Source organism: Musca domestica, unplaced genomic scaffold, assembly GCF_030504385.1.
Source record: "Musca domestica strain aabys unplaced genomic scaffold, Musca_domestica.polishedcontigs.V.1.1 8, whole genome shotgun sequence".
NCBI classification, from domain to species: Eukaryota; Metazoa; Arthropoda; class Insecta; order Diptera; family Muscidae; genus Musca; species Musca domestica.
In genome coordinates, this window is record NW_026712409.1 from 22,637,309 (window position 1) to 22,657,164 (window position 19,856).

Genomic DNA, 19,856 nt, shown 5'->3' on the forward strand with positions numbered 1-19,856 from the left:
TAATTCTGACCATTACGTAGATGCCGAGTGTATATATATTGGATATATGTAGCGAAATTTATACAATGTGTGTATATACTAAGGAAGGGGATGTTAGCTAGAATGCTTATATCTCAAGAATGGCTGGACCGCCCTCTTGGCATACAAATATAACATCTAAAAAATCGCATATAAAGATGCCAATAATGATGTCAATATAGATTTTGTGGTATTTTGTGAATTTTTTTTATATTTTCATATATTTTATCGCATGCGATTTTTTCAGTTTGTCTTTTTTTTTTTTCTTTTGATATTTTTTACTGCCTGCGATTTTTTCAGTTTGACTTATAATATTGAAGTGTATATTTTGTAATTTTTTTCACCTTACAACACAAGTTGGGGTTATTATCGTCCGATCCTCACGAAAATGTTTACAAGGGTAGTGTTAGGTTCAGTAGGGCTAGGCCTATTGTTTTCAAAGATGTCCGGGTTGAAATGGACCAAAAACTAAAATTTTTTTTCTGATTTTGCAGACGTTATAAAGGTAACAAAATGATACGAAATCTCGCATGAAGTTAGAGTTTAGGACAGCGGGTAAAATGGACCACTACTTTTGTGTAAAAAAATACCAACATTTCCATTTTACCGAAACTCAGAAAATAACTTACCAGCAATAACCAAAATACACAAAAGGCGAATTCGATATATATATAATATAGCAAAATATCGTAGACAAGCAAATCATATAGATTAATCTAAATTTAGAGATCTGGAGGGGCTCCTTGCTTTTGGAGATGATCGCAAAATATTTAGGCGTTCAAGTGACCCAAAAACAGAAAAAAAATCCTGATCACACAATTGAAGCCAATCGAAACGCCTGTGAAGAGATTTAAGGACAGGGAAGGGTTCTAACATTTTTGATGACCATTAGATTATATTTAGCTGCAAAATGAACCACAACAACTAGCAGCACCTCAGAGTGCATAAATTTCAAAAGCGAAATCATCCAAAACGGATTTGGACATAAAGGAGCTTCTAACATATTGTAGTGTTGTAGGGTATCAAATGATCAGCCCCGCACGGCTATAGCCTTTGCTTACTTGCTTTAAGAATATTTTATCTCAGAGCTATCAGCCTTAAACTTTTAAAAACAATACTTCCAATTTTCCCAAAGATATTACACTGAAACTGAAAAAAAGTATTAGGAACAATTATAGGCGCACATTGTGAAATAAGTTCATATGGCGATCATGACCGATTTTGATGGGTTTTCTGTTAAGGTTCTGTTAAGTCGTAATGGAAGAAATCTGAAGTTTTGACCTTATCTTCCAATTATTTGTATCGTTTTTTATATAACTTTATGATGGAATTTATAAATAAAATGAACCGTCCGAACATAGCATCAGTTTTACTTTTTAATATCGAATTGATGAAAAATTTGTTCTAAATATAATATATATTTGTTTGATGTGACCATTTTATTATCAGAAGTAATAAATTTGATCACCTACTTGCACCTGTGCCATCGGCATTTCCTATGGAAATGGTGTAGAAAACCTTATGTTTTACATATATACCTATATATTCATGTGATGGTTTCAAACCACAAAAACATACTTCGCCTACACAAACGGAAGAAACATCTCAACAAAACTCTCGAGATAAGCTGCGAATCTAAAGATGAAGGCCAAACGAAATGTAAAAGAAGAAAAAAAATAACAAAACATGTCAACAAAAGGGAAAAACCAGTAAAGAAAGTCCTAAAGTCGGTTGGGGCCGACTCTTTGATACCCTACACAACTTTGCTGATTTAGTAGAGCTCCACATAACAATTAAAAGTTTTTTATGGGAAAATTCAATCACACACGCTATGATTATAATTAAAATTTAAAGTTCAAAGTAATAAATATTCCGAAGCATTTGTATCTTTTACATTCGGACTTGTATTGCCCATTTGGTGCACAATTAATTTGAAATCGGATAAAGATATATGGGAGCTATATCCAAATCTGAACCGATCTCGATAAAATTTCTGAGCTAAGATATTTCTGAGCTGTAATTGGTATATTTCCCCAAATACTGTTGTTACAGAGTGCATTACAAACAAATCGGATAAACCATATATATGGTAGCTATAGCTATATTTGAACCGATTTCGATCAAATTTGGCATACTTATTTTCAGGCCTAATTTGATATATTTCCCTGAATATTGTTGTTACAGAGTGCATATTACGGCTGTGGGTAACAATTACTACAAATCGGATGAACCATATATATGGGAGCTATAGCTATATCTGAACCGATCTTCACCAAATTTGACATACTAGCTTCTAGACTCAATTAGGTCGTAAGTACCAAATTTCATCCCATTTGGGCAAATATTAGACGTTTGGTGCACAATCAAAGGTAAATCGAATCGACGAATCGACGAAGTTTTATATGGGAGCTATATCCATATCTGAACCGATCTCGATCAAATTTAGAAAATATATTTCTGAGCTGCATTTGATATATTTCCCCAAATATTGTTGTTACACAGTGCATATTGCGGCTGCGGAGGACAAAAATAACAAATCGAATGAACCATATATGTATATGGTAGCTATAGCTATATTTTAACCGATTTCGATCAAATTTGGCATACTTATTTTAAGGCCTAATTTGGCTGTATGTGCAAAATTCCATACTATTCGGACTGATATTACACGCTTGGTGCACAATAAAATGCAAATCGGACGAAGATATATATGGGAGCTATATCTAAATTGTTACCGATTATCTCCAATTTCAATAGGGTTCGTCCTTGGGCCAAACAAATGTTGTTTGCAAAATATCATCTCAATCGGATAATAAATGCGACCTGCTTTTTGTTCACAAGATACATGGACAGACGGACGGACAGACGGACTGACATGCATAAATCAACTTAGAAAGTGATTCTATGGAGATCCTCAAAAGGTACTATGGGTCTATCTCGCTTCTTTCTCCATGTTACAAACAAATGCACAAAGACATAATACCCTTACCACTATGTGGTGTAGGGTATAAATAGTGAGCCCTTTTCAGCTTAGTTTTGTGATTTCTTCTTCTTCTTCTAATCAGATTCCCAGCGAAATTGCATTTTCATTTCTCCCGCTAATTTATCATTCATTCATTCATTCAGCGATTACCGTGAGTTGATTTATTACCAAGCCATCTATTTTTTTCATTCATTAATTTTCATTTGCATTCGTGGATGGTGGTTGTTGTTGCTGTTTGTTGGTTTTTCATTGTTTATTTTTACTTTACTTCGATATCCTGTTTTTTTTTCTCTCTTTTGTTTGACTGCGATTGGTAAATTGTTTTCATTTTGTTGTTGTTGATGTTATTTTTTTTTTCTACAGAGATGTTATTGATTTTACTTAATGCGTTTGCCTTTCATTACATCGTTTACTAGTTTGCCATTTTCCTCGTTTACGTTTATCCCTGTTTTTCTGGTGTTTTAACTTCTTTTTGGGCTTTTATTTTGTTATTTCTTTCCAATTCAATGCACTTCATTTGTTGCAATTTTTCACTATTTTTTTGTTTTTAGTTTTGGTTGGTAGCTATTTTTCTGTTTGCTCACAATTTGTTTCGTTTAAAGTTTAAAGTCCCCGGGATATGTTTTTGTTGCTACTGCCACTGCTGCTGATGTTTGTTTTTGTTGTAGTTATTGCTGGTATTACCCATCATTTTATGGTTAATGCTAATATCGAATTTTTTCTCTGAAGTACGCATATTTCTGGCGAATTTACTTCGCAAATTACACATAACCACATACATACATACACATTCAAATATGTATGTATGAAAACTCATGTGTGCTTAACTACTATATTTTCCACACTTGTATGCTCTCAGGCACACATCTACACCCTCACTCACACACACATCCTTAACTATACCTTTTTTTTTCACATGCTACTCGCAAATGCAAGCCATGTAGGTGTTAAGCGTTATTTCCTCTTGCTTGTTTGGTTGCCAATAGTTGTAGTTGTTGCTGTTTTAATCTCTTATTTTGTTGTTATTTCTTTTTTTTATTGTTATGCCTTTGTTTTCATTTTTTTTTTCTTGTTTGGTGTTTTTATTTCATATTTTTCCACACACACACTCACGGTTTCAATTTATTTATTTTTTTTTTAGTTATCCGCGCCACTTGTTATCCTCGCGACAGTCATGCTGAAACTGTTTATGCAGCTGTCAGGAAATGGTCCATTGGACCTCGCCATTACTGAATGCTGTTGATGTAGTTCAGTTGCTGCTACTGGTATTTTTTTCCTGTTCTTTAGTCTGTTCTTCAATCAGAGTTTCCACTTGTTTAGGTAGGTGATGATGTCCAGAGTATTGCGCGCTCTTTATTCACTCAGTCACTCACTGCCTCGCATACTCACTCATTCATGGCAATGCTGCTCTCATGTCATGCACGTGTGTGTGCCTGTGTTTCATATTTCCATGTAATGGTATTCGATTGAATGCCTCAACCGGTGTTTTTCAGTTATGCCAACGAAATTATGTTGTCTGGCACGCTCTCTGTGTGTGTGCGTGCGTGTGTTGGAAAGATGCAACGCGTGGTTTTATGTTTACTCTCTGCAAGCCATAATTGAGAGACATTTGCTCTCAGAGAACACGTTCTTGAAAACATAAAATGTATTGAGAATAACCGGAAGTCCATGAGTGCGTATGATTTATGCTATTGCCAAGAACATGAGATGGATGCTGTAGGGATTTCATTATGGGCAACATGTTCAGCAACATGTTGCGAGGATATACAATGTACAAAGCAACATAGGGTAAGTGTACCACTAGTCGGCACTTTTAGGATTTTCGCGTTTTTAATCGCTCACAATTCTGAATGGAAATGTTCAATTATTACAAAGTTAATTTATTCAGATTCGAAATTTTGTATAGTTTTTGCAATAATAAATAAAGTTTCAATAACTTTTTATTAAATTTCATAAATTTGTAGTTTTATTAAAACAATGCTTTTTTGCCAGTAGTCGGCACCACTTGCTAATTGTCGGTATGACATGTTCCAACAGTCGGCATATCAATTTTTCTGTAAGCATAATTAATAATAATAATAAATTAATTCATTAAAATATAATATTTGTGTTTAGTTAAACTGATTCGACGTCTTTATTGTACTTTTCTTAAGAATATGGATTGTTGAGGACATTCACAGACAAAAATTTAATTTTTATTATAATAAATCATCTTTTCTTAGCGAAATTGTACACAAAGATAGCTGACAGTATATTTGAAGTAAACAAAATACATTTAGTTATAATAGTTTCATTTATTTGGGCTTAAAAATAAAAAGTGCCGACTACTGGGACATGCCGAACTTAGGCACACTTACCCTATTAAAAACGTAGATTTTAAAGACTTTGTTTTAGGATTTCAGAGCAACAAAGGTGGATTTTTACAGAGTTTTTTTTCCTACCACATCAGCGTTGATATCTCGTCGACTTATAAGTGGATCAGGATTTTGAAAAAGTTTGACCATATGCCAGGGGCATAAGATTATTTAGGTAAAAATTATGGGCTTTCGGAAATTTGGGAACAGCATAGACTAATTTAACCAATTAGGATTCTCCAAAATTCAGAACATTCTGGAATAGGTAAAAATACTTTGCCATTCCGCTTGCAATAACTCGAAATATTCACTGGCGTATTCATGCCCGGCATAAAATTCTAAACTTGCATTTTTTCAACAGCATTTTTCAATGATAAACAGACGAATATTTCCAATTATTTATTTTTTCCAAAGACAACCCAACCAAAGACCCAGATAAGTTATTAATTTTTTTAACGAATTTTTGACATTTACAAGAGGCTTTTTAAAAAATATATTTTTTTTTATAACTGTCTAACTCTGAAATGTGGCTTCTTTTAAAATATTATTCAAGGACTTTCTGGCACATCATGTACAGGACAAGATAAAAAATTCAGCAAAGTCATACGTTATAATTTTTACATTTTTTTTTTAAATTTTATTGAATGAAAGCAAAAATGTCGGAAATAGCATCAAATTTTAGAGTAACTTTAGATTTGTTCGATTTCGTCATCTTAGGCACGAATTATGGCCTTGAAACGGCCAATGAAACCATCACACGCTGCCCGAATGTTGCTCTGCGGTATTTTGGCCCATTCCCGGCGAAGCGCTTGCTTGGGGTGATCGACATTTTGATATTTTTTAGTGCCAATCTTGCTTTCCAAAATACTCCAGACACAATAGTCCAACGGATTAATATTCGGAGATTTTGGTGGCCATTGTGCGCTGGAAATGAAGCAAGGAACCTCATTTTGTAACCATTCTTCGGTGGCGCGTGCTGAGTGCGATGGTGCTAAGTCCTATTGGAGTCTGAGGCCAAAATGATTGCATGACCAAGGCTTTAATACACCCTCCAGATTATGTTCGCTATAATATTCGGCATTTATTCTGATGCCATGGTCGATTAATACGAGCGGAGAGTGACCATCGGCTGTTATGGCGGCCCACACCATCACCATGGCCGGCGCTTGAGTTCTGGTGTCTGGTGGACAACCATAGGTCCACATTTTCAGCTGACCTCTTTGACTAGTAGACATGATAATTTTGTTTGTTTACAAACTGCTGGACAACAAATGTTAAAACCAAATTCGGCAGCTCACGACTTTCGGACAAGCGAAGCACCTCCTTAGCTCCTTTCAGTCTATTATCTTTCTTTTGCGGTGTAAGTTCTTGCACTCATTAGAATTTCAATGGCTTAACCCCGAGCTCATTTTTGAATATTTTCCCAATGGAATATTGCGATATGTTCAGCTTACAACGCGGGTTTCGATCAAGTCGCTTTTTTTACTTTTCAAACCATTTCTGCTGATGTTGCTGTTTTTCTCCGTCCTCTTCCTTGACGTCGGCCTACGCTACCAGTATCACGGTAACAAGCGATGGTACGAAACACAAAAGATTTATTCACATTTAAATACTGAAATGCTCTAACGATAGCCACTTGTGGTAATGGCCTCGTGAGCTGGACATATCGCACTCTGCAATATTCCGTTCGGCAAATATTGAAAAATGAGGTCGGGGCAAAGCCATTGAAATTCCAATAAGTGCAAGAACTTACACCGCAACAGAAAGAAATAGACTCAAAAGAGCTAAAGAGTTGCTTTGCTAGGCCGAAAATGGTGAACTGCCGAATTTAGTATACTCCGATGAGAACACATTCGTTGTCCAGCACTTTGTAAGCAAACAAAATGATCGTGTTTACTTGCCAATGAGGTCAGCTGAAATGTGCACCTTCGGTTGGGCACCAGAACTCAAGCGCCGGCCAGGGGATGGTGTGGGCTGCCATAACAGCCGATGGTCGCTCTCCCTTCGCATTAATGAACCGTGGCATCAGAATTAATGCCGAATATTATCGCGAAAATATTCTAGAGGGTGTATTAAAGCCTTACGCATGCAAATATTTGGTCCGCAGACCTTGGACATTTAAAAGAGACTCAGCACCCACCACCCAAACATGGTACAAAATGCCACCAAAAATCTCCGGATACCAATCGGTTGGCTATTGTTTCTGGATTGTTTTGGGAAGCAAGGTTGGCACTAAAAATTGCCGAAATGTCGAGCGCTTTGCCGGGAATGGGCCGAAATACCGCAGAGCAACATTCGGGCAGTGTTTGACGGTTTCATTGGCCATTTGAAGGCCATAATTCGTGCCAAAGATGACCAATTCGAACAAATCAAAAGTTATTCTAAAATTTGATGCTATTTCCAACATTTTTTGCTTTCATTCAATGAAATTAAAAAAAAATGTTAACATTATGGCATTTGACTTTGTTGCAGTTTGTTTTATCTCACCCTGTATATCAACGTGTCTTTCAGAACATTTTACAAAATTGCTTGCTCGTACACACTGAAACAATGATGATTTTAAGAATAATTCTAAACTCTATTATCCTCTTTTTGTTAAATCTTAATTCCAATGAATTTCATTGAGCTGCAGCCGCATTTATGAATAATGAGATAAATTTAAATCATTTGCAGTCCAGCAATTAATTCTACGAAAGCAAAGTTTATCTATTCTCCTAAATCGAACTTCCGTAACATTCGAACACACACACACACACACACACACACATTGCAACCCATTCATACTTTATTTATAATTTAATTTACAAACGACCTCATATTTTCAGCCATTAAAGATTAAAAGTATTTTGGCTTTTCAAATACTTTAAATAAGATTTCAATTAATATGCTCACCGAAATAAAAAAAATACCTACGACGCACACTCACACACAAACACCCACACAAATTCAACCCACCGATGATGGTTATGATAATGAATTTATAAATAATCACATATTGACTGCCAAACCAGGGATATTTGCGTTTGTGGGTGTGTGTGTGTTTATGTTTCTGTGCAAGGATATGAATAAATATCCCATTTAATGTATATAAACCTTATCCTGCTTATCGGTATGTTTGTATATTCACAATGTCATTATATTAAGGTATTTTGTATTCATGTAGATTTATGTGAGGCACAGATATACACGGCTCGACATTTGCACACCGAACTACAACAACAACACGATTTAATAGTTTTATGAAGAAGAAAAGGCAGTGCTTTAATAAACAATAATTCATATAAATGGTTAAGTATAAGTTTGAATAGAGATTTATCGTTGTGTTCTTCTAAATAGTGGTAGAATAAATGTAGGCAGCGCAATATATATATATATATATATATATATATATATATATATATATATATATATATATATGCTAAAAGTGGACGCTGTATGTCAAATAATGTGGGCTGTATTGTGATTTCAACAGACAGGCAGACGGACATCCAGTTTTTTATGCTGATTATGTATATATATATATATATATATATATATATATATATATATATATATATATATATATATATATATATATATATATATATATATATATATATATATATATATATATACACGTCCACTTTTAGCAGAACAATTTGTATTGTCTCTAGGATGGTTGGTATTGAAAATGAGATATATCGGTCCACGTTTTGTTATAGTCGCCATATAACGATACCTCCCGATTTTTGGTATTTTCATGATCTTCGCCACATTTTTTCACGAATTTGTCTGAAATTTGGTATTTGTAGGTCACAACGGGTTCTAGCTCCGGTCGCAAAAAATTGCATGTATAGGTCTACGATTTTGTATAGCCTCCATATAACGGTACCTCCCGATATTCAGTATTTGATGGGTTTTGTCACATTTTTTCAAGGATATGTCTAATAAAAATTGATCTTTGTCGGTCATAATGGGTTCTGACTGCGGTGGCGAAACATTGTATGTATAGGTACAAGTTTTGGTATATTCTCCATATAACTGTACCTTCCCATATTCGGTATTTTAATTATTTTCGCCACACTTTTTCACGGATTTGTCTGAAATTTGGAATTTGTAGGTCATAACGGGTTCTAGCTCATAATGGGTTATATATATATATATATATATGAAATTTGAATGAAATTTGAAATTTGTAGGTCATAACGGGTTATATATATATATATAAATATATATATATATATATATATATATATATATATATATATATATATATATATATATATATATATATATATATATATATATATATATATATATATATGTATATATATATATATATATATATATATATATATATATATATATATATATATATATATATATATATATATATATATAACCCGTTATGAGCTAGAACCCGTTATGACCTACAAATTCCAAATTTCAGACAAATATATATATATATATATATATATATATATATATATATACATATATATATATATATATATATATATATATATATATATATATATATATATATATATATATATATATATATATATATATTTATAAAACATGGTTCCAAAATAAAAAGCGGTTTGTTCGAAACCCGCGTCGCAGTGGCCGATCAGAATAAATGCCAAAGCCTTGGGCACGCAAAAATTTTGTCCGCAGACCTTATATATTCCTACAGGACTCAGCACCCGCCACCCAAAAATGGTTACAAAATGGTTAAAATAAGGTTCCTCGCTTCATTTCCGGTGCACAATGGCCACCAAAATCTCTGGATACCAATCCGTTGGACTATAGTGTCTGGACCATTTTGGAAAGCAACATTGGCACTAAAGAATACCAAAGAGTCGATCACCTCACAAGCACGTGCTTCGCCGGGAATGGGTCAAAATATCGCAGAGCAACAATGACGGATGCTTATTCTGGTTTTTATGATCGTTTTGATTATTCAAAATTTTGACCCTTTGTGGGGGAGGTACCAGAAGAAATGGTTCGCTCTCTACCATCTTTATAACAGATTTTGTGTTGATAAAAATTTTGCGATTTGCCAAGTCTAAATGGAATCGAATGTTAATTTCGCGTTTTAGAAGCTTCACAGATTTAAAAAGTTTTGCCGCTTTTGGGGGGATTTATCAGAAGGAGTGGACCGACATATATCATCTTCCCAGCAAATCTTGTGTTAAGAAAAATAATGAAATTTGTGAAATATGCAGAGAACCGGATCCTTATTTCGGAGTTAATATTCGTTTTTGTTGTTAGAAATTTTGATGATCTGTGGGGGAGGTACCATCTTCACAGCAGATCTTGGTTTAATAGAAATATTGTGATGTATAATTTGGACCTTGTTTTAATAAAAATATTGTAATCTACCTAATTTGGAGACAATCGGACTGCCTCATATTTTATAATTATAATTATTCTAAATTTTGAGCCTTTGTGTGGAAGGTACTTGATGGAGTGAACCGATATATTTTCTATTTTCGCACCTGAGTTAGAACTGATACAAATATTTGGAGTTGCAAAGATGGAGCAAAATCGGATTATCCTTTCTTTGCAGTAAAACATTTTCATTACAAATTTCGACCTTTTGTGGGGGAGTTACCAGAAGAAGTGGGCTGATATTGGCCATCTCCGAACTCGATCTAAGTTTGACAACAATATTACGGTGTACCAAGTTTGGACGAAGTCGGATACTTCATACGAGATTTATCGTGCGCACCAGCCAGACAGACAGACGGACTGACGGGTCGGGTCACTAGATCAATTCCTAATGTCCTGAAACGAATTTTGTCCAAAGAGGACTAAGGTCTAAAACCGTTATTTCGACTAGGCACGTATTGGTCGTATCAAATGTAGCCAAATGGCTGAGGGTATAATCAGGACGAATTTTAAATTAATATTTTTTCAAGGACTTTCAAGGACCATTTAAAGTGGATATTTGAGGAATATTTTGTAAAAGATCCTCAGACGAAGATTTCTGAAGAATATTGTTTCAAAGATAGTCAAATCTCTAATATTTTTTTGTTTTAATTAATCGATTTTTAATATTTTTTTAACATTGTCAGACCTCAATTCGGAAATTTTAAAGAATATTTCCAATGGCATTGTGAATTTTTAATGTCATTTCTGTTGATGCTCTTCCAACCCCTATCTTAAACCATAAATTTGTATTTAACTTGAATTTATTTCATTAGGTTCCCAACAACAGCAATCCAATTTTAATTCCCCCCCCCTATTTTTTCACTACCACCAGATCTTCCAGGTATTATTGCCAACACCTCCGAAATTAAACTTGATCTTTTACAGTAAATTTCATTTTGCAATGCAAAATGCAATTAAATTCCCCCTAAGCCTAGCAAAGCGGACTGCCATGAATAGCATTTTGTACATCAAATGAGGCTAAATTAAAAGTCAGTAACTTTTTTGTCTTTACCTTTCATTTTCATTAAAGCCATAAAAAACCAAGCAAATCCGACGACATAAATTTCCATATATGCACGTACGTAAAATTTATCTTTTAAGAAGATGCAGCAGCAGCAAAAAACAGAAAAAGAACGAATAAAATTTAAACGAAAGTAAAATCGGGTTAAACTAAACAAATCCTTTTTAAGGCTCTAACAAAAATACTCACACGTTGCCATTCATTTATAAATAAAACACTCACTCACACAGACAGACGGAACTACAGACAGATATACATACACACAGCCAAGTGTTGGCTGCCGTTTTCAAGCAAAAGACATGCAACCATTTGTATCAAGCGTGGATTTCCAAGCGTGGCTACGTCCCACCATTTTGTCATTCAGCATTCATGTCACCCAGTCGCACACTTTCACATGTATACACACCACCATTGCCGCACTTTGGGACACATCCTCCATGAAATACAAATTCATTCATTTCATCTTTTTTTTGAAAACAAAAAATAAAAAAACTCAACCAAACAAATTCCTTTACTCACCCAGCTCATCTTTGCTCAGAGACCATTCATTCATTCAGTCTTTCGTCAGCAATTTATGTGTGTTTTCATTTAACTTTACTTCGTATCCTACCTACCCTTCCCCCTCTTTAGGAAGGTAAAAAACGAAAATTAAAATAAAAAGAAAACCCCATACGTTATGGCAAATGTAGATAAATTAATAAAAGTTTTTGTGTCTGTGTTAGTGTCAGTAATAACGTTTATTTAAACTGTAAAATGTTAATGTTTAATAGCGCCAAAAAAGTACTGCTACAAGTTTTTCTTGGGTAAAAATTTCAATTTGCCTAGCTACGAGGGTCGTTTGAAACTTAAAAGGGCTGGTTTTAAAAAAAATCGTCTATAGACAATAGGAAGCCGTCAGAATTATATAAGCCCCGCAGCCCTTCTATAGGCGACGGAACACCTTCAAGTATTCTGGAGACAATATAGAAGGAACGCTGCTCTTCTATGAACCGTAAACGGCCTGCAGCAATTCTATGGACCGTAGGAGGCCTGCAGCTCTTCTATGGACCGTAGAAGGCCTGCAGCTCTTCTATGGACCGTAGAAGGCCTGAAGCTCTTCTATGGACCGTAGAGGGCCTGCAGCTCTTCTATGGACCGTGGCAGGCCTGCAGCTCTTCTATGGACCGTGGCAGGCCTGCAGCTCTTCTATGGACCGTAGAAGGCCTGCAGCTCTTCTATGGACCGTAGAAGGCCTGCAGCTCTTCTATGGACCGTAGAAGGCCTGCAGCTCTTCTATGGACCGTAGAAGGCCTGCAGCTCTTCTATTGACCGTAAAAGGCCTGCAGCTCTTTTATGGACCGTAGAAGACCCGCAGCTCTTCTATGGACCGTAGAAGGCCTGCAGCTCTTCTATGGACCGTAGAAGGCCTGCAGCTCTTCTATGGACCGTAGAAGGCCTGCAGCTCTTCTATCGACAATACAAGAAGCCTGAAGCTTTGCTATGAACAATTGAAGCCCTGCAGCTCTTCTATCGACAATAGAAGCCCTGCAGCACTTCTATCGACAATAGAAGCCCTGCAGCTCTTCTATCGACAGTAGAAGCCCTGCAGCTCTTCTATCGACAGTAGAAGCCCTGCAGCTCTTCTATCGACAGTAGAAGCCCTGCAGCTCTTCTATCGACAGTAGAAGCCCTGCAGCTCTTCTATCGACAGTAGAAGCCCTGCAGCTCTTCTATCGACAATAGAAGCCCTGCAGCCCTCCTATGGACAATAGAAGCTCTGCAGCACTCCTATGAACAATAGAAGCTCTGCAGCATTCCTATGAACAATAGAAGCTCTGAAGCCCGCCTATGTACAATAGAAGCCCCACAGCCATCCTATTGACAATAGAAGCCTTTCAGGTCTTCTATGGAAAATAGAAGCCCTTCAGATCTTCAATGGTTAATATAAGCCCTTTGGGACTTCTGTGGGCAATAGAAGCCCCTAAGGTCTCTATGTACAATAGAAAAACTTACATCGAAGACTAGGTAAGAATATTGTTTTGGAGAGATTATTCGAATTTTTTTAATGCACATAAGTATTGTTATCTTGTATTTTTAGAAATATAGAAGAAGTCCTTCCGGTCTTCTACGGATAATAGAAGCAAGTATTAAATGGACAATAAAAGTGTTACTTTGGAAAAAAAAAACCTTCAAAGTTCTAAGATCTTCTATTGAATATCAGAGCATCAAGACCTTTCAAACCCTACGCCCTTTACAATAAATACAATTTTATTAATTATACATTTGTCATAGAGTTCTAAGCACCAATGGGAGGGAGTGTATACGTTTTCCCCCTACTCTGCCAAAGATGGTGTTGAAAAGAGAAATTTGTTTAACTTTGACTGTGTCATTTTTTCTAATTACACACTTGAAAAACACTGGCACAAAACAAAGACAGAAAAACAAACCAGAAAAAAAAAAAAAAACATGAACAAAATTACAACTTTTGTTTGAAACAGTCAGTCCGACAACACAAAAGCAATGCCAAAAACATTCCACTTACAAATGGAACTGAAACTGCACTGCGGAAATACACACTCAAGCAAACGCACACTCCCCCACTGACAACTACACACACATACTTCACACAAACAAAATATATAAAACCCAAATGTAACATTAAAAACTTTTACACATTTTTTGTTGATTTTTTTTTGCGACTGTTGTTCTTGTTGTTTTTGTCGTCATTTTTTGTCAGTTATTGTTCTTTCTTCAACGGCGGAATAAAAGTTTAAAGCTTTGCCCACAATTCTGCAGACCAACTTGAAACGAAACTCTCTCCCCCCCATTCCGCTCCGAATTCCAGCGAGAGGGAATGGTGGGTAGGAGTTCAGAAAAAAAGAGGAACGCACAAAGCATTGAATTCAAACGAATGGAAGAACGAAACATTAGTGTCATGTCAGACATAATGTTTGTTTAAACCGTTGTTCAACACCAACGCATGAACACCTATATATACATGTGTGTGTTGGCACACACATACATCGGATACAATACAATCAGTGGTGCCATTGTTGAAAAAAAAACGAAGGTAAAAAGCGTTAGTTATTCCCTACAGCAAGCAGTGATTTATTTTAGGCGATAAAAAAGGAACCGACTACTAAAGGACCTCTAGAGAAAATGATCTACTATTGAAGTAGAGGCCTAAAAATGCCCTCTAAAAGAGTGCAAGAATGGAAGCCCACAAAGGCATTCTTTCAAAAATTGCGGCCCTAGCAGCCTTATATTCGAATAAAGGAGTCCTTCAACACATTTTATTGGATTTTTTCTATGATTTTCACGCCAACGACAGGATTTTTAAGAAATATTTTTTAAAGCACGATCCGACCTTTAAAAATCTATTTTTAAGTATTTTCTACAATTGTTTAAATTTTTGACCAAAAATCTTATTATGATGATTATATTTCGAGCCTGTAATCGTGGATTTGTTAAGGACCTCAAGGCATTCCCTCAGGGCTTTTCAAATAATTTTTTGTTTTCAATGAATTCAGGACTATAAGCGGACTCAAGGACTATCTAATCATGAATTAAAACATAAAATCTGTTCAAGGACCATCATATCTCTAATCTTGGATTTTACAGAATATTTTGTCAAGGATTATCAGGCGTTTAGGTATGGTTTAAAAAATAAAGAACTATAATGCCTGAATTTCCGAAAAAAAAATTTTTAAAGGAATCTCGAATCTCTAATCGTGGATAGTTAAAGAGTAGTTTCCAAGGCTTATCAGACCACTTATCATGGATAATTAAAGGGTAGATTTTTAAGGACTATCAGACCTCTAATCATCGATTCTTAAACAATATTTTTTTCAAGGACGTTTAGGCCTCTAAGAGTGAATATTTTAAATAATATTTTTCATGGACATATTAAACCTCCAAGCGCAGATTTGTTTAAGAATATTTCTTTAAGGATCAACACACTTCTAAGGAATAACAGCATCTAAGCTCGGATTTTTAAAGAATATTTTTTTTCAGGGAACAACAGAGCGTGGATTTTCTAAAGAATATTTTTTCAGAGCGTGATTTTTTAAAGAATATTTTTTCAGAGCGTGATTTTTTAAAGAAAATTTTTAGGGAACAACAGAGCGTGATTTTTAAAATTGTATTTTTTTCAAAGAACAACAGAGCGTGGATTTTTTAAAGAATATGTTTTTCACAGAACAACAAAGCGTGGATTTTTTAAAAAAATATTTTTTCAACAAACAGAACGCGAATTTTTTAAAAAATAAAAATAAATAGATTTAATAAAAAATAAGAATATTTTTCAAGGACGTCTAATCCTTTAAGAGTAGATTTTTTAAAGAATATTTTTCAAGAACTTTTAATCCTTTAAGCGTAAATTTTTTAAAGAATATTTTGCAAGGACTTTTAATACTTGAAGCGTAGATTATTTAAAGAATATTTTTAAGGACTTTTAATCCTTTACGCGTTGATTTTTTAAAGAATATTTTTCAAGGACTTTTAATCCTTTAAGCGTAGAATTTTTAAAGAATATTTTTCAAGGACTTTTAATCCTTTAAGCGTAGATTTTTTAAAGAATATTTTTGAAAATGAAAATGTATCACTGTGTTAGTGTGAATGTTTACGCCTGTTGAAATTTATAAATCCCCCATAACAACTAAAATTCCTCCTATTCAAGCTTCCTACACTCACCCACACCATGGATGTGTGCGTGTGTGTGCAACTGTGGCAATATACATTCACAAATGAGCCGGGGAAAGGCATTGCCAAAGAGCAAAAAAGAATTAATTAAACTTGGCTTAGAACTTAATTTATTCGGAGAGGGTAAAGAGATGTATCTGAAAATCTACCGACCATAGTGTTGGGTTATGTTCACAGTTCGTTTTGTTCTATTGTATTTTTTCTTCTTCTTCTGGCTGCTTTGCTTGTCTTATCGCTGGCAAACATAAACAGTTCATTTGCTGCAGTTATACTCGCCTTATTTGCTTGACTTTTAAGTTTATTCTGGTTTTTATTTTTGTTTATTCTTCATGGTGCCATTGTTGAAAAAAAAACGAAGGTAAAAAGCGTTAGTTATTCCCTACAGCAAGCAGTGATTTATTTTAGGCGATAAAAAAGGAACCGACTACTAAAGGACCTCTAGAGAAAATGATCTACTATTGAAGTAGAGGCCTAAAAATGCCCTCTAAAAGAGTGCAAGAATGGAAGCCCACAAAGGCATTCTTTCAAAAATTGCGGCCCTAGCAGCCTTATATTCGAATAAAGGAGTCCTTCAACACATTTTATTGGATTTTTTCTATGATTTTCACGCCAACGACAGGATTTTTAAGAAATATTTTTTAAAGCACGATCCGACCTTTAAAAATCTATTTTTAAGTATTTTCTACAATTGTTTAAATTTTTGACCAAAAATCTTATTATGATGATTATATTTCGAGCCTGTAATCGTGGATTTGTTAAGGACCTCAAGGCATTCCCTCAGGGCTTTTCAAATAATTTTTGTTTTCAATGAATTCAGGACTATAAGCGGACTCAAGGACTATCTAATCATGAATTAAAACATAAAATCTGTTCAAGGACCATCATATCTCTAATCTTGGATTTTACAGAATATTTTGTCAAGGATTATCAGGCGTTTAGGTATGGTTTAAAAAATAAAGAACTATAATGCCTGAATTTCCGAAAAAAAAATTTTTAAAGGAATCTCGAATCTCTAATCGTGGATAGTTAAAGAGTAGTTTCCAAGGCTTATCAGACCACTTATCATGGATAATTAAAGGGTAGATTTTTAAGGACTATCAGACCTCTAATCATCGATTCTTAAACAATATTTTTTTCAAGGACGTTTAGGCCTCTAAGAGTGAATATTTTAAATAATATTTTTCATGGACATATTAAACCTCCAAGCGCAGATTTGTTTAAGAATATTTCTTTAAGGATCAACACACTTCTAAGGAATAACAGCATCTAAGCTCGGATTTTTAAAGAATATTTTTTTTCAGGGAACAACAGAGCGTGGATTTTCTAAAGAATATTTTTTCAGAGCGTGATTTTTTAAAGAATATTTTTTCAGAGCGTGATTTTTTAAAGAAAATTTTTAGGGAACAACAGAGCGTGATTTTTAAAATTGTATTTTTTTCAAAGAACAACAGAGCGTGGATTTTTTAAAGAATATGTTTTTCACAGAACAACAAAGCGTGGATTTTTTAAAAAAATATTTTTTCAACAAACAGAACGCGAATTTTTTAAAAAATAAAAATAAATAGATTTAATAAAAAATAAGAATATTTTTCAAGGACGTCTAATCCTTTAAGAGTAGATTTTTTAAAGAATATTTTTCAAGAACTTTTAATCCTTTAAGCGTAAATTTTTTAAAGAATATTTTGCAAGGACTTTTAATACTTGAAGCGTAGATTATTTAAAGAATATTTTTAAGGACTTTTAATCCTTTACGCGTTGATTTTTTAAAGAATATTTTTCAAGGACTTTTAATCCTTTAAGCGTAGAATTTTTAAAGAATATTTTTCAAGGACTTTTAATCCTTTAAGCGTAGATTTTTTAAAGAATATTTTTGAAGGACGTTTAATCCTTTAAGCGTAGATTTTTTAAAGAATATTTTTCAAGGACATTTAATCTTTTTAGCGTAGATTTTTTAAAGAATATTTTTCAAGGACTTTTAATCCTTTAAGCGTAGATTTTTTTAAAGAATATTTTTGAAGGACGTTTAATCCTTTAAGCGTAGATTTTTTAAATATTTTTTTAAGGACTTTAACTCCTTTAAGCGTAGATTTTTTAGAGAATATTTTTATGGTCGTATATTAAAGAATAATTTTTAAAGGACGTTTAGAAATCTATGGCCGTTTATTAAAGAATATTTTTTATCGTTAAGGTCGGATTTTTAAAGAATATATAATTTTTTTTGAAGACTTTCAAAAAAAAATCTGCTAATAAAAAGATGAGTCCTTCAGTACTCTCATTTAAAGGTAACATTTTTTCAGAAAGAAATATATTAGTGTATTATATTGAAAGCACGAGTTCGTGAGTTCTAGAACTTATGCTACTCAAGATTTTCTGCTTCAAAGAGAAGTCCATCGAAGCCCATATATAAAGAACAGAATATATATAATTGAATGATGAATAGTTTCTCTAATTTCGTAGGAAGCACTCGAAGGACTTTTGAAAAAGAAAGCTCTTGAAAGAAAGAGAGCGCCTTTCAATGTATTCTATTAAAATTAGTATATAGATAATATGCGCCATTTTAGGTTCATCTTTTGAGATTGGAATTTTTTTTTTTCATTAAAATCCCTTTTTGTCAACAATCAAATATCCAGATGTATTTTTCAAATTTCTGATTTTTTTTTTTTTTTAGTTTCTCCAAAAATCTTAAATTAAGAAAAAAACATTTTTAATTACATTTTTGTTTTATATTTATTTTGTTATCGACATACAAAACCCAAACCTTATTTTTACTCTTGAAAACAGAATCCTTTCAATGTCTTCAACTGAAAATAGAAGCCTATGAAAACCTTTCATTGAAGTATTTGTTCAATAGAAGTCCATAAATCCGCTTAAGTTGACGACTTTATAGGATGTTCAGAATACGTTGACGCCGCCCTCTTCCTTATTTCCTTTGTTTCTCGTCCGTTCCATTGTTTTACTGTTTTGTATTTTTTTTTTTTTTTTCGAATGAAAATGTATCACTGTGTTAGTGTGAATGTTTACGCCTGTTGAAATTTATAAATCCCCCATAACAACTAAAATTCCTCCTATTCAAGCTTCCTACACTCACCCACACCATGGATGTGTGCGTGTGTGTGCAACTGTGGCAATATACATTCACAAATGAGCCGGGGAAAGGCATTGCCAAAGAGCAAAAAAGAATTAATTAAACTTGGCTTAGAACTTAATTTATTCGGAGAGGGTAAAGAGATGTATCTGAAAATCTACCGACCATAGTGTTGGGTTATGTTCACAGTTCGTTTTGTTCTATTGTATTTTTTCTTCTTCTTCTGGCTGCTTTGCTTGTCTTATCGCTGGCAAACATAAACAGTTCATTTGCTGCAGTTATACTCGCCTTATTTGC

At 34.0% G+C, this 19,856-nt stretch overlaps 1 protein-coding gene across 4 annotated transcripts in view; it reads right to left on the reverse strand.

The window, feature by feature from the left end:
- Positions 1–4,758, reverse strand: part of LOC101900562 (homeobox protein 13) — a 124,312-nt gene extending 119,554 nt beyond the window's left edge. The window contains exon 1 of one of the 4 annotated variants that reach the window (XM_005185470.4): positions 3,905–4,611. The gene's annotated coding sequence lies outside the window, so the exon portion shown is untranslated. Of the gene's footprint in view, positions 1–3,151 lie in introns of all 4 variants that reach the window. The other 3 variants (XM_059131021.1, XM_059131019.1, XM_059131022.1) reach the window with 3 other exon arrangements.
- Between the last annotated feature and the right edge of the window lie 15,098 nt (positions 4,759–19,856).